Source organism: Cryptomeria japonica, chromosome 11, assembly GCF_030272615.1.
Source record: "Cryptomeria japonica chromosome 11, Sugi_1.0, whole genome shotgun sequence".
Taxonomy (NCBI): Eukaryota; Viridiplantae; Streptophyta; class Pinopsida; order Cupressales; family Cupressaceae; genus Cryptomeria; species Cryptomeria japonica.
Window position 1 is genome coordinate 454,443,664 of NC_081415.1, and position 17,276 is coordinate 454,460,939.

Consider the following 17,276-nt stretch of genomic DNA (forward strand, 5'->3'; position numbering starts at 1 on the left):
ATCAACCAAATACATTCAAATACGATCCTGAAAAAAATCAACCAAAAACATTCAAATACGATCCTGAAAAAATCAATCCAAAAAACATTCAAATATCGATCTACATAATCCAAAAACATCAGAAAAAGCTCTTGGAAAAGAACTAAAAAATAGAAAATCAATCAATCAGAAAAACTTACAATAAAAAGTCTTGTAAGAAAGAAATACCCTAGCAGATATCCAATAAACACTTCGCACGAAGTTAACAAAGGATACGACTATCCAGTCAAACATCTGTAATCAGCTGATCAAACTGTCTTATCAATCATATCATATCCATATTAACGTGATCATTATCTTGTCTTAAACAGAAGAGGATACACTTGAAATCAGACAAATCAGTCTTAAACGGGGTCTGCAACTTTCTGAGATCAGACATTATCAACTATCACATCAAACAATTGAGAACGAAGGCACAAGGTCAGTATAGCTGCTGAATTTTGTCTGGGCTAGTCTTTATCTTTTATCATTTGGCGATAGATATTGTTCCTATGCTACTCAGGGATGTCCACAAGTGACTAGAGGAGCCATGATGGGCATTATCTTTTTCTTTGTTTGTTGCTTGTCTGCTATGTGTTTGTTTCTACAATGAGATATCTTTACATCTTGGTTCCTTATACCTTGATGTGCTAAGCTCCATTGTTCAATAATAAGGCTTAGTGATGAATATATATTGACGCAATAAAATATGTGACATAGGTTCATGATTCATTCAATTTCATTCTCATTCTCATCTCATCTTCTTATTGCTAGTTTGTTGATTCTTCTCTCATCATCTCTTTCTAAATCATTTTCTATCATCTAATATGATTCTTTCATCAATTCATTCTCTCATATTCTATCTCAATATCATCTTCACATCACCTATCTCTCTCTAATCAACTAACTATTCTTCTATCTAACATTCTTCTTTTTTCGAGAGATCATTCATGTCTTTAATGAACAAAGAATCTCTCGAGGGGGCATTACACCCTAAGTATCATCGGCGCGTACTGGGGCAAAATTTTTTGTTTTCTTTGAAACAATGTCATTCTGACGACTTACGTTGTCTCAAAGAGGGGCAAATGTAGACACCTAAAAATGTCTCATTGATCATGTACTAATTATTCCTCTAATTGATTGAATAATCTTTATTATTTAAATAAATTGCTAATTATTCAATTTCTATCTCTAATCATCCAATCATTCAACCCTATTCTAAATATTAATTAAATATTTATTATTTAATTAATTGTGATTTAATCCTTTAATTTAAATAATCTTTATTATTTAATTAAATTCCATTTCTAAATAATTAAATAGTTTCTTTAAATTATTTAATTAGCTAATTAATTCTTCCATTTCCAAATCCCCAAATTCTAATTTCGTTCAATTTCATATTCTTCTAATTTCTTCCAAATTCAAATACATGTGCATGATTCCAAAAACCAAATTGAAAGTCAAAGTCAAGTTATAAATATATTCAAATACTAAATTGAATTAAATAAATTCAATTACTTGAATTAAATATCATGCAAAGATTAAATTGAATATCTAAATCTAAATGCAAGCACATGCTAAATTAATTAATTTAATCATTTATCTCTCCAATCTCTATTTCCATCTTTTAGTTAGCTTTTTCTAAATTAAGCTTTCTTTGGCATCCTCTTTATTTCCTCCAATCATTCTTTTTCTTCCCTCAATCAGCTTTTTCTCAATCAGTTAACTCAATTAATCTATTCAATCTATTGAGTTTAACTCCTACAATCAGCAGTTCAAGTATCAATTTTCATTTGAGCTCACTTGAGCTCACACCTCTTGATCATATGTTCCACCTTTCAATCAATCTTCTCCAATTTTCTATAAATTGAGCGTCCAATCTCCATTTTCAACAATCACAAACTTTGAATCTTTGTGTCAGTTGCAGATTAACCAGCACAATATCTGAGAGCCATCACCACAGAGAAGAGAAGAGAAATGGAAGTTCTATGCAGTCACAGAATAGGGAGTTTTTATTGATTTCATTCATAATTCCTATTTTGCTTGGTTGTATCATTTCATTGTTAGTTTGTTAAATTCTTTGATTGGAAGGGATTCGTGATTTCCCTTTTTGCTTCTAATTGATTACTTGTTTTTATCAGATGAATTTTACATTGTGCTACAGTAATGACAGGTGTTGACATCAATGACAAAACCATATCAACATATCCAAAATACCAACAGAACTCAGAACTGCTTGGGAATTCATCAAATCACTTCAAGATAGCCTGGTTATAGCAAAGAATAAGAGAAAAGAATTACATTTGCAATTGCAAAATGAAGATGATGAAGAAAAGGAAACTCATAGAGATATGGCAGAGAAATTGAGACAAGAGAATGGTAACATGAAGAATGAGATGCAAGATTTAACCATGAGACTATGCAAGGATATTAAAGATAGAAAGAGGAATCAAGAAGATTTGGTCAGAAGACTTAATGAAAGATTAGATGAATCTCTAAGGCTTAGTTATGGAAATGATATGCTTAAAACATATTTGATTCACATGCAACATGAAAAAGAAGAACTTATGAGACAAGTTAGCACTTTGGAAGGTGAGTTAGTCATTGCAAATGAATACAAAGACAAATTCAAGAATAGTTCAGAGAAGCTTTATGATATGTTGAAAAGTCAGAAACTTGATGGAGAAACAATTGGACTTGGATTTGAACATGGAGAAAGTTCTGGGATTGCAAACAATCATGATCATAGCAAACCAGTAAGGCAACCTAATGCTTATAAATTCAATGGGAAATGTTTTCATTGCAACAAATTTGGTCATAGAGCAAATTAGTATAGATTTAGGAATAATCAGAATACAAACTTACCCATCGGTCAATGTTCCAAATGCAATAAAAATGGTCATAACTTAGATAATTGCATAATGAATGTGAAATGCTATGTTTGTGGTAGATTTGGATATTTATCTAATCAATGTAGAACTCAAACTGGTCAAGGTTATGGAAAAGCTATTCAGATGAACAATGTAACTTGTTATGCATGTAACAAGATTGGGCATATTGCAAAATTTTACTATAAGAGTTGTTACTAGTTTACCATCCACCAGAACTAGGTCTGTCAAGAAGAAGAAAATCCCAAACAAAGAGGTTATCAGCTTAACCATAGCTACATTTGACAATAGTTCACTTAGGGTCAATGATATAAAAGATAACAATTTTAAATTTGGAAGTATGTTCATTGTTTATAAAGTTGCTCATACTAATATGTTGAATTTTGTATCTAATTCCTACATTCATAGTGCTCATGAGATGATATTAAATAACGCTAAAATTGACATCTGTGAATGGTTAAAGGATGAACTGTTAGAGAATTTGCACAAAATCAAAGGTGATAAGAAAGGAACCTTCAAATTTGGAAGTCTGATTGTGTGTTTAAAGTTTTACTTCTCAAAAGAGATTATCGGTATAGGACATAAGGATTTTGCCTATGATACTTCTATTGGAAAAAAGATAAAGGAGCCAATTACCAGTATAGGATCTGATGGTGATGAGTTGGTGAAAGACTATTTCAAGAATTTCCAAGCTAAAATGAGACAAAGGGAAAGGATTCCCCAAAGCATTGTGGATAAATATGATAAATAGATATGCTTTGTAGTGAAAAGAGATGAAATTTGGATGGAGGCAGTTAGACCCAAAACTGTCTAGATTACTAAAATGGGATATGAGGTGGATTCTCACATCCTAGATTCATATGCTAGAATACTCTTAGATGCTCCACTAGAACCATTAGAGGAAATTTTTGGAAATGCAAAAACAATTGAGAAGGAAGTAGACATGCAAAAGCAGAGGAAGAGAAGAGAGAAACTAATGAAAGATGCTTCTAAAATGGTAAAGGATGTTACAGAAGGATTGATGAATCTTGGCGGTATTGCTGCTAGTATTATAGAAAGTCAAGCACTGCAGAAACTGGTAGCTCACATTTCCCCTATGGCTACTTCATTTGATTCTAACACTGATTAGGCAGCCAAATTCAAGAGAGTGGATAGGAAGAAAAGAAAACCCTCACCAACACCTGCTCCATCTCCCAAGAAGTCAAGGACACAAAGAAAGAAACAATAGGCTATAAGAGAGCCCAGCAGTCCGAAGAAGAAAGTGACTCCAAAGAAGAAATCTAAACCTAAGGCACTGAATACTCTTTCACCAGAAGAGTTGATTAATGAAATCACCCAAGATGGTAACCTTGGTAATGTGAATAAGTTTTATCATTCTTTCAATGATTCAGATAAAGAAACCATAGAAGAAAGTATTATTTTGTATCTAGACATATACAAGAAGGTTCTTATTGAAGTTGTAGATGTTCTATCTAATAATTTGTACTTAAGATTATAATCAAAGAGAATGTTAGTTATGGAGCTTGACAAGAAATTAAAGGTAGAAGCTCTATTAGTTGTGCATCCTGTTAATTCCAAGTAGGAAATTGATGATCTAATATCTGAGGCAAATAGAACTATTTTTGTGGGTGGTCACTGACAAGTTAGTTTGATGGCCGCCAGAGTTAAAGAAATAGAAGATGAAATAGTGGACAAATGGGACATTTTTTTGGAGAGAGAGAAGAAAGAAGAGAAGGACAGACATAAAGTAGATAAGTCTTTTGCTAAGGTATATCAGAAAGTTGATAAAGGTAAAGGGAAAATTGGAAGTGTACCTGATATCACGGTTAAGGATAACCTTCCTCCACCGACACAAGACAACCCACCAATAATCTCAGAGGCACAGACACAATCTGATAGTCAACCTGAAGACAAGGCAGAGGAAATGACAAAAGATGACACTAATCCGGAGTCGGACATTCTTTTTTTAATGAATGTGGACACTCAGGATTTTAATATTGTGTTGGATAAGGAAACTGCAGAGGTGAAGAAAGTTGAAGCTATAATTGTTGAGGTCTCTGAGTCACTGGTAAACACTGTTGACTCTTAGCAGAATATTGAGATACCAGTTGAAGTTAAGAAAACAAAAACCATCCTTGATGATACTCAGCTTAATATTGAGATACCGGTAGACACAAAAGTAGAAAAAAGAACCGGAAATGGAATAGGGCATGAATAGAGTATATCCAAACTGACAGTCAGCAAGGCAGATAGTAAGGATGATAGTAAAGATGAAAATAAGGTTGAAAACAAAAGTGAGAATAAGGAAGAAATGGTGAATAAAGAAGAGGTTAATGTTGGAAGCAAGATAGAAAAAGTGGTTAAGGTTAATGTGCAGACATCCGAAGAAGATAAGAAACCAACTATAGAACCTAGCACTCTGCCTAGCACTTCCACCATGGATTATAGACCAACAAATGTTACAGATGTACTTTTAGATTCAATAAAGAAGATCACAGAATGCAATGCCTTAGCATTTAAGGCTATTGATGATACTTTACCAATTTTGTAGATGATTGCACCGGCATGTAAAGTTGATCACATTGTTGGGTTTGTCAGTATATTAGACACATTATCCAAATTCATTTGTTCTAATATTCAAACTGTGGATAAAACAAATGAAGAGACTGTTAAGGAAAGAGTGAATAAGGAGAAAGATGAATTTTTTGATAGGACAATTGATTCTTTGTTACCGACACTAAATTCCACCATTCTAGAATACAAAGAGTTGTATAGGGAAGCATGTAAGACTCACCATTTAACAGAGGATATTGATGAGGAAATAAGGAAGACACAAAAGGAAATTGATGATAGAGTTGATAATATGATAGGTTCTTTGCAACTTACTTCAGTTTTGGATCAGGAAATTGCAATCTATGAAGAGAAGATTGAGAAATTGGAAAGGGAGAAAGTAAGGTTAAGAATAAAAACCTAGGAGTTGAAGAACAAGCTTGGTCCTAGATTGGACAACTTATTAACACACCAGAATGAGCTAACCAAAGCATTTATTCAAGGCAACAGATCACCAAAACAACAAATGCATTATCTCACTAGTATGATTCGGTAGACTGAGACCACAATTTCTGACTGTACAAAATTTTTGCAGAGCCTTAACTTGGTTTTGGTAGACATTTTTTAGATTGTACATAACCGGTTACTATACAGAAGGAGATCATTTTCTCAGGGGTAGCACACTCAGTTTTTAGATTTTTCTCAGGAGTGTTGCCATCAATGCCAAAGGGAGAGATTGTTGGCATTATACACTCAGAGGAGAATAGTTGATGTTGTCATTGATGGCAACCAACTGGTAATATGGTTCATAGGTTACACCGGCAATAGACATCATTTACTAGCACTAGTAGGCACTATAGGTTTATTCACACCAGCATCCACTCTACACCGACGACGGACACTACCGACACTCCTAGCCGACTTGAAATAATATTGTTTTGTATTGTAATATTATGCGTATAGCCGAGATGATGTATTGTAAAGACTCATATATGTATGAGATCTTGTAGGTCATTTTGAAATATGATTAGGTAATGAATGTAAGTGGTATATGAGAGTGAATAACAGTATATGCGTTATGATGTAATTATTTTATGAGCGAATAAGACCAAAGCAGAGTGAAGCGAGGTTTATGGAAAAGGTATCTAACTAATCTTAAACTGGTACTGAATCCAGCATTGCAGATGCTATTTTGAGTAGTACATTGCCATTGGATTTAATCATTCAATTTTGTAGTCAGTGGGACTCCTTTTTGTGATTGAGCAGTGAGCTCTAGGTTATTGGCCTTCCTGCATGTGCAGGCCCCTATTGTATAAGTAATATTTATTCATATTGGCCAGTGAGTAAATATTGTGGGTCACAAATCCCACCAAGGTTTTTCCCCTACCGGGTTTCCTCGCCAAAAATATCTGTGTTATGGTGTGCATTGATGCTTATACTTTTTTTTTTCTTTACAACATTATTATTTGCTTAGCGGTATATTAATTTAGGTTATAAAGTTGCAAACAAGTTTAAATCTATAGAAAACCGGTTAGACATTGATTCACCCCCCCTCTCTCAGTTCCTTTGGGACTAATCAAGTCTCTAACATCTAGATGCAAAAGGACCAATATTATTGCATGAAAAACATTTAAAGGGACTTTTCCTTCATACTTACTTCCAATTTGTCCTTTAGGAATTCTTCTAGCAATCATGGCTTCTAGGTCCTCAAGTTCTTTTTCTTTTTTCTCAATTTCCACAATATCTTTAGCATACATCTCTTTCCAATCTATCTTCTATTTATCGGAAGTAGATTATTTGAATGTAGTCTCATTTTTAGTAGCACTCTAATCTCCAAGTTCTTCAAGTTCAAAATTAGTCAATTTCCCAAGTAGTGTATCTCTGGTCACAGGGGTACTTGACATTATCTGGAGTTCATTGATACCAATAGCCTTCATCTTGTAAGTCAGAGGTATAACTCTTAGAACTTTTGACACTATCTCATCTTCACTAACATATCCACCACAACATTTGATACCCATGACAATCTCATTGAATCTATCCATGAAAGAACTTATCTCCTCATCTTCTTCCATCTTTAATTTTTCATATCTTACTCAGAAACATTCAAGTTTAGAAATCTTCACAATCTGGTCATCTTCATAAAGAGTTTCAAGCTTTGTCCAGATCAGCTTAGCATTCTCCAACTCTATGACATTCAATATCTTTTCATCAGATAGGGCGCTTGACAATGCTTCTTTTTCTCTCACATCATTTTCAGCTCTCTTCTGTTCATCAGCAGGTGTCAGTGTTCCAGAATTAAGATCATGAGGTATATACCCTTTCTCTACTATCTCCCAAACTTCAACTCCAAGACATCTAAGATGAATCTTCATTCTCTCCTTCCATGTTTTGTAATTTGTACCATCAAATCTAGGACTCTCCTTCAGGTAAGGATTGAATGTGGAACTAGATGCAGTTGCCATCGGATCTCCTCAAGTGGTTAAGCTTCTGCAGAGAGGACCTTGCTTTGATACCAATTTTTGGAATGCACTGAGACTGACAATAAACTAAGAGTGGGGGTGAATCATTTTACTAACAATAATATCAATCAATTCAATTATAAACCTTATACTAGACTACAACACAATGAAAGATATATCATGAAAGCACAATACACATAACACCAATATTTTGACGTGGAAAACTCAAAAAGGTAAAAACCATGGTGGAAAACCCTACCCACAATCAGATTAATACCCTATAGTAGTATTGTAAATAATTATAATGGGGTATGCATATGCAAAAAGGCCAACAGCCTAGAGCACACTTCTCATCACAAAGGGAAGTCTCACTAACTTACATAAACATCAGACTACAATCTGGAAAATAATGAACTATGAAAGTAGCATCTACTAATGCCTAATATAGTTCTAGTTAAGAACTGATGTCTGATCTGCAATATAAAACCTTTCCAACCTTCACTGGAATGACATGACTCTATTATCACATAATCATTTCTCTGATAATGCAGACTTAACCAACCATAACCATTGATATATAAATTACATGAATAAATCACCTATAAATACAGATCATCAACCTTATTGACAAGGTCAGCTAAACCCTAAACCGATAAACCCATAATTAAAAAAATTACATCACACGATACTACTAGACCAATATTGTGATTTACATTACAAAGCATGGACCTAAATTAAGTAACCAAACAATTATATCCGTTGGGGATTCTCCTAAGACCAAAATCCTATTGAACACAATGTACCACTGAGAGGGGGGTGAATCAGTGGTTCCCAATATTCTAAACCTTTTAAACATAACTCTAGGTACTAATTAGCAAATCAAACATAAGGAGGATATACCAGTTAGATAAGGAAAGTGATCAAATGCAAACACACAAAGACACATAACACCGAATATACGAGTAAAACCCAATGTGGGAAAAACCTTGGTGAGAAATGTTGCTAGAGTCTACTACTCTAATCCAGCCTCACAATTAACAAGGTTACAATGTTTAGGGTACCAACCCAAGGAGCACCAACCCCTGATTTTAGGACACCAACCCAAGGAGCACCAACCCAAGGAGAACCAACCCCTACACTAAGCTCTAACTCAGTGATTACAATAACTTATAACAAAACATTAGTAATAACCTTGTTACAAATGAGTTTTATAACTCCTGCAATCAAAATACTTCATTGGTTTAACTCTTCTCTACTGATTCACTATCCTCTGTTTATACCCTTTTCTCTCTGATTTTGTCTTGTATAACCTCCAATGGTACACTCTCTTTTCTCCTTCACCTTCAGTAGCTTTCTTCCTGAACCTCCCTTGCCAGTTCACACAATGGTTACCCTATATGGAAGCTTGATGGTTTCTCTAACCTTATAGGTAAAACCTCTGATAAGCCCTCTTACCGGTTCAAGTTTTCTATCAATCAGGTCCAACACTTAGATGCTTTTGATATTCTCTCTGATCACTCTCTATTCTCTTAGTTAGTCTATCTTTCTTGGCATCTAGCATCATCATATTTCATCTTCGGTCTACATATTTATACTTGGCTTTCCCGCTAAGAACAAAAATCAAATGGTGGTGCGTTAGGGATTTTCTCCACCAACCTAGTTCATATCAAATCTGATCACATCTATTATCCTTGATAGATGATCTGTAGTAGATCAAATATCACTTCCATTTTTTATGATATATGTACACACTTTCTATATTTATCAACCAGCAACTTGTTTTTTAGCCTTGCTCTGTCAATCACCATTAATGCCTCAGTTGTTTCCTTCGACCAACGAGCATGAAGATTGGATTGTTATTCTTGATTTACATCACCAAAAATCTTTTGCATCTTGATCCACCTCAAGTTGCACTTCTTCTATCATTGAGCCATGATTTATGGGTTCCTCAATTAAAGTCGACCTGGTCATCACCTACTACGTTGATGGACACTTCATTGACCTCTGGATGCTTGCCACTTGGTATCCACATGTCATCCTGGTTGACATCCACCTCTTTTCAGTTCACTGAGTTGGTTTAGATTCATTCATTGACCAAGACATACTAGTGGTGCTTTCTTACAGGTTCATTAACCCTGCCTATACATATCACCTTACCAGTTATCTTTCATGCCTACTTTCCTCTGTTTTGTCAGTGGGTCAACCTGACTTGTCATCAAACATACTGATTCATCCACTAACTCTATTTACCAGTGATATTACACCTACCTTTATACTCGTATTGTCCTTGAGTAAAACATATCATTAATGAACATCTTGATAATCATGCCTATCGGTGGATTACACTCTTCTCTATTGTCTTTTGCTTGCTTATCGGTGGTCATGTTAACTTATCGGTAAACATACATGTCAGGAACATCCCCTTCTTACATCCTGCATACACCTTGCATACCGGTTGACATTAATGACAATACAATGCCAACAATCTCCCCCTTTGGCATTGATGTCAACATACTCTGCATTTCTTCAAATGGTACAGTAATACCATTCTCCCCCTTTGACAACAATGAAAAAGGGCACAAACTCTGCATGTACTTATCTCCCCCTTTGTCAAATCTCCCCCTTTGTCCATCAACTAGTTCAAGAGTCAAAAGGTATTGCAGTGAACTCCCCCCAAACCATAGATCTCCATACATATTTAAGTCCATGAAGCAAGTGACACAACTCCTAACTTGTGTCTCAGATACTCAAATGTGATTACTAGTAGAGACTTGATGAAGATATCAACCACTTGTTCACCTTTATGGACATAATCTACCTTAACATCTTGATCTGCCACCTTCTCCCTAAGAAAATTATATTTGATGGCAATATGCTTTATCCTTGAGTGCATAACCGGGTTATTTGATATGTTAATTGCACTAGAATTGTCATACTGGATGGAAAATAGGGTCAGACATCTCCACCTAAATATCCTTGAGGGTCTTCTTCATCTATAGCACGTGAGAACAACATGGCAACAAGAATATATTTTGCCTCAGTAGTATATAGAGAAACTGAATCCTGCTTCTTGTTGTGCCATAAAGACCGACCGGTTACCTAGGAATAATGCACCACCACTTGTGATATTCCAGTCATCAATGCAGCCTACCCAATCAACATCAGTGTAGGCATGTAAGGTAAAATCCACTTGCTTGGGATACCATAGTCCATAATCAAGTGTCCATTGTACTGGAATATCCTCCTGACTACATTCACATGTGATTGTTTGGGTGCATCTTGAAATCTAGCCACCATGCATACTGCCTACACTATATCCGGTCTAGAAGCAATAAGATATAACAAACAACTAATCATGGATCTATACAATGTCTGATCCACTACCGGTGATTCATCATCCTTGTCCAACTTGTATCCGGTCACCATGGGAGTCCTTACCAGTTTGTTGTCTTCCATTTGGAACTTCTTGATGGTATGATGAATCAATAAGAATCCAAAAAAATACTGAGAGGAGGGGGGTGAAGCAGTAGACAGAAAAATGACTAAAATTTTACCAACCTCAAAAAAAATCTCTCAAGACAATCTCAGAACTAACTGGTTCAAACACTGAACTACAAACTGTAATAGCACTGACAGTTTACGAGTTTGACTGGCATATCAAAATAATAGTATAATAGTTTTGAAACTTCCAAACCATTTACCCAAAACATCAAAATAATTTACTAACAATAGTAAAAGCACATTTCAGATTACTGCCTGTCATCTTAACATATCAAAGTGGATTTAACAGTTAAGCAATTAACCATATCAAACATAACCACCAAAACCATTCACCACTTGACACAATGATTTTTGATGTGGAAACCCAAATGGGAAAAACCACGGTGGGGCTAAATACCCACAAGTATTCTAAACTCTTTTGAAGTTCACCCTATTAGGAGCAAAACTTGTTCAAGCTTTACAAAAAGTCCTGTTAAGAACAAATCTTGTTAGGGACCACCCAGTTAAGGGATTGACTATAATGCCCTATTAGAAGTAATACCCTGTTAGGAGTAACCTTAGTAGAGGATTTGAAATCCAAGCTAATGGATCACCTAGTTAGAGGATTTAGATAGCACTAAGCCTGTTAAATCTTACCCGGTTAAGGGATTTGACTGTTGTAATTGATAGAGAACAACATGGGTTTGCTGATTTGGTAAATAGCACTACTCTGCTTGATCAAATCCTTTTCATGCTTCTATCTACCTTCACACATACTACAGATACTCCTTTTGGTTCGGCAACCAATCACACTTACACTTAACCAAAATTTCCAACACTACAACAAAACAACGCATCGACCTTATAAGTAAAACAATAGGTCAGTAACACATCACAAACCTAAGATCTTATAGAGATTACAAACAAATCAGTTCAAGTATGATAGTTGGATTACATAGAAATCATTGCACATTTTTCAAGACAACCTCGACCGCTCCTTGATCAGCGCTTCATCGAATCCTGTAACTCATCACGTGGTTTGCTCTTCATGCAATGCACTCGCTCATTCCCAAGATAAAACTATTATCTCTATGTGCAAAAAACTATTTGAAACTTATCACATACAACATGCATATGTGGCATAATCATTACCATTCATCATTTGATCAGAAACCAATACAACTAATTCACCAAGCTCCATCGGTTAGGGTTTGGCACATCAACAGGTAGGGTTACTAGTTGTTCTCACTGCTTCTCAAGTAATATCGGTTTCCTTCACTAGCTCACCTACCGGTTGCAAAACAATATCATAACAACATTGTCATCGGTTACAATTGACATGAATGACAACAAAATAGTTCATCAATGCAATATTCAATCAAATACCAACAATCTCCCCCCTTTGGCATTGATGGCAATACAAATATAAATACCCTTGATTGTGATGATTGAGACTAATGTGCATACACAGGTATAGGAATCATGGTTTACATTTTTACCATGTACTCTCCTTCAACTGAGTATCCATGTCTTTAGCTGGTAACTGGCTATAGTTCATCTCTCTACCAATCATACAATTATTCTCGAAAATCATATAGTTCTTCTCCCCCTTTGACAACAATACCAAAGTGAAAGTAAAACATGCAGTGTCATACTTCACTATTCTGCATCAACAATCTACAACTTGATGCTCCCCTTGTGGAATAACTCCACTCTACACCAAGCTTGCTTGAAGATTTTTCAATTAGTTTCAGGATTGATGTCTTCCACATCTGCTCAATTGACCTCATGTAGGGGCACAACCCCTAGCTAACCTCTAAGATACTCAAAAGTAGTCTTAGGCAGAGGTTTAGTAAAGATATCCTCTAGTTTCTTGTTAGTAGATACATGCTCAAATAACACATCTTTACTTTGCACTTTCTCCATCAAGAAATGAAGTTTCAGCTCAATATGCTTGGTTCTAGAATGCAACAGTGGATTCTTTGAAATATTTATTGCACTGGTGTTATCGCATAAAATATTTACTAGTTCTATAATCTTTAACTTGAATCCTTTAAGAATGTGTTTCATCTAGATTGCCTGGGTACAATTCATATAATCTGCAACATATTCAACTTCAACAGTGGACTGTGATATATAACTCTTCTTCTTGTTGCTCCAAGATACGAGTCTCCCTCTAAAAAACAATGCACCACCGGTTGTGCTCTTCCTGTCATCAATATTTCATGCCCAGTTTGCATTTGTATAAACCTTCAAATGAAATTTACCTGCATATGGATACCATAATCCATTATCAATAGTACATTTCAAATATCTGAATATCCTTTTAGTTACAATCATGTGTGTCTCCTTTGGGTTCTTCTGAAATCTGGCAACTAAACCAACTACATGAGCAATATTCGGTCTACTGTGGAAAACATAATGCAGTTTCCCTATCATTGATCTATACTCCTTTTCATCAACAGATGCGGCATCACCCTCCTTAGACAGTTTACAACTTGTAACCATTGGTGTCCCAATTGGTTTACAGTCACTCATTCCAAATGTCTTCAATACCTCTTTCACATATTTAGAGTGTGTGATAAAAATACCACTCTTCATCTGCTGAATTTACAAACGTATGAAGAATTTTATCTCTCCTACCAAAGACATTTCAAATTCACTTTTCATCTCATTTGCAAAGTCATCACTCATGTCATCATTGTCTCCAAATATGATATCATCCACAAAAACTTCACTAACCAGTATCTTATCTCCTTCAGTCTTGAGATATATATTGTTGTCTTCACTGGTTCTTTGAAAACCTATCTTCATTAGGTGTGAATGTAATCTTTCATACCATGCTCTCGGTGCTTTCTTCAAACCATATAGTGTCTTGTGCAGTTTACACACCATATCCTTTGCATCAGTCAAAGCATAACCATTTGGTTGTTCAATGTATACTTCCTCTTCTAGTAATTTAGAAATGTTGAATTCACATCCATCTGATATACTTTGAATCCCTTATATGTTGCAAATGCAAGTAGATTCCTAACACCTTCCAATCTAGCAACTAGTGCAAATGTCTTGACATAATCTTCTCCTTCTTCTTGTGCATAACCTTTGCATACCAATATAACTTTGTTTCTGACTACTACTCCATCTTCATTCAATTTATTCCTAGTACCTATCACATTTTTATTCATCGGTCTAGGTACTAGGGTCCATGTATTATTCTTCTCAATCTGGTCAAGCTCCTCTTCCATAGCTTTGATCCAGTGATCATCTCCAAATGCTTCTTTACCAGTTCTAGGCTCAATAGTGGAGATCATGCAATAATTCTCTCTAATTATTCTTCTGGTTAGGATTATGATTGAGTCTCACATACCTTGGAATAACATGGTCATTATCTTCAGGTTCTTCTTCCTCACTATCATCATCTTCTTCTACAGAATCTACTTGTTCCAGTTGAACTGGTACTACAACATTCACATCACCAACTTCTAGCTTCACCAGTCCTAGTTCCAAAATCAGAATGTAATGTTCATCTTCCTTCTTCTCCTCATTGGTTTCTCCTGAAACTTTAGGATACTCATCCACTTGAACATCAACACTTTCAATGATTTTCTTCATTCGGTTGTAACATTTGTAGGCCTTACTCTTGGTGGAGTAACCAATAAATATTCCTTCATCACTCTTAGCATCAAACTTACCAACATAGTCACCTCTCTTGATAAAACATTTACTACCAAAAATCTTAAAATAAGTGACATGAGGTGATCTACCATATTAGTATTCATAAGGAGTTTTATCCTTACCTCTCTTTACCAATATCCAGTTCATAGTGTAGACAATTGTACTAGAAGCTTCTCTCCAAAAAGTGTTTGCTACACCTCCTTGTATTATCATCGTTCTAGTAGATTCAACAACTGACCGGTTATTTCTCTCTGCAATACCATTCTATTGTGGTGTCCTAGGTGTAGAAAGCTACCTCTTAATTCCATTGTTTTCACAATATCTAGTGAATTCCTCAGAAATAAATTCACCTCCTTGATCAGTTTCAGACACTTTATCCTCTTACCACTTTCCTTTTTAGCTAAGGCCTTGAATGCCTTGAACTTACTAATAGCTTATGTTTTGTCCTTCAAGAATGTGACCCACATCATTCTTGAGAAATCATTAGTGAAGATCATAAAATATCTATCCCCTTGAATACTTTTAGTCCTTATTGGTCCACATAGATCTGTATGAACCAAATCTAACAAATGTTCTACTAAGAAAGATTTTCTCTTAAATGTTGAGGATGTCATCTTTCCTAACTGACATTCCTTACATAGAGCATTCACCAGTTTGTCCAACTGAGGCAAACCTCATACTGTCTTGGACTTACTAACTTTGACAATCATAAAAAAGCCTGATGGGTCTCTAGGTCGTCGAGTTTATCGTAAAGTGACCCACACTGATCGCTACCTTCATTCTTCCTCTCATCACCACCCAAGCCAAAAAATTGGCATTCTTAAAACCCTTGCCTTGAGAGCCTATCATATTTGCAATGAGGATAACCTAAACCAAGAGTTAGTCCATCTCCATCGAGTTTTTAATTTGAATGGTTACTCTTCCAAGCAAATCACCAGGGCCTTCAACCAAGCCCATTATCACTCGCACTCCTTGACCAAGCCCTCCCAACCCCTTACCCAATGCTTTGCCTCCATCCCTTACATTGAGGGCCTTTCCCACAAAATTGCCAAGATCCTCCTTAGGAAAGGCATCTGATGTTCTTTCAAACCAGTCTCTATGGTGAAGAAGCACATCCCGCCTCTCAAAGACTATAGAGATCCTCACCTTGACTCTGGCATCTACAAGATTATGTGTTCTTGTGGCTCTCCTTATATTGGGGAAACTGGTCGGTCATTCATCACTAGAATTAAAGAGCACAATGCTGACATCAAGCATGAGCGTACTCTTAAGTCAGCCCTTGTAGATCATTCTCTCTCAATGAAGCACCACATTTGTTTAGAGAACACCCAAATCCTGTTCAAAGAAGACAATTTTTTCAAAAGAAAACTCATGGAAGCTATTCAAATCTACAATCATCCCACTAACCTCAATTGGGATGATGGCTAGAATCTTAGCTATTCTTGGCACCCCTTATTGTCTAAGCTAAGATAGCCCTCCTCCTTTCCCTTCTTCCTCTCTTAGACCCTTAGCCGGTGTTGCTTTACCTCTCTTTGTCTCCTCCTCTCATTCTCTTCTCTTCCTTCTTCTAGTCCCCCCCCCCTTTTTTGGCCTCCTTTCGCTTATCCTTTGGGTCCCTTCTTGTTGTCCTTTTTTCTCCCCTCATGTATTGTTGTTCGTGCTTTGTTGTGTTATTAATTTTTATTTTTATATTTATTCATTGTTTAATTGTTTGTTCTGTTTCATAGCTTAGAATTTCTTTTCTTTGCCTGTCTTTCTTAGTTGAGGTATTGTCTTTTCGTTGTTCATGTGTGTGGGGATTTTTATGTGCCTATTTTTAGAGATATATGCATTCGCATATTTATCCTTATATATATTCATACATATATATATACACACTTGTATGTGTATATATATGGATGTGTATTTTCTTATATATATATATATATATATATATATGTTTATGTATATATATATTTATATATATATATATATATATAATACATATGTTTATATATATATATATATATATATATATATATATATATATATATATATATATATATATATATATATATATATATATATATATAAACATTTATGCTTGGTGTTTGCTTCTTGAGTTCTGGTTTTTAGTTTCTCGTCTATTTTTTTCCTGAGGTCTTGTCTTTCCTCTATTTGTGTGTGTGGGAGTTTTCTTTATATTTATTTAGATATTAACCCC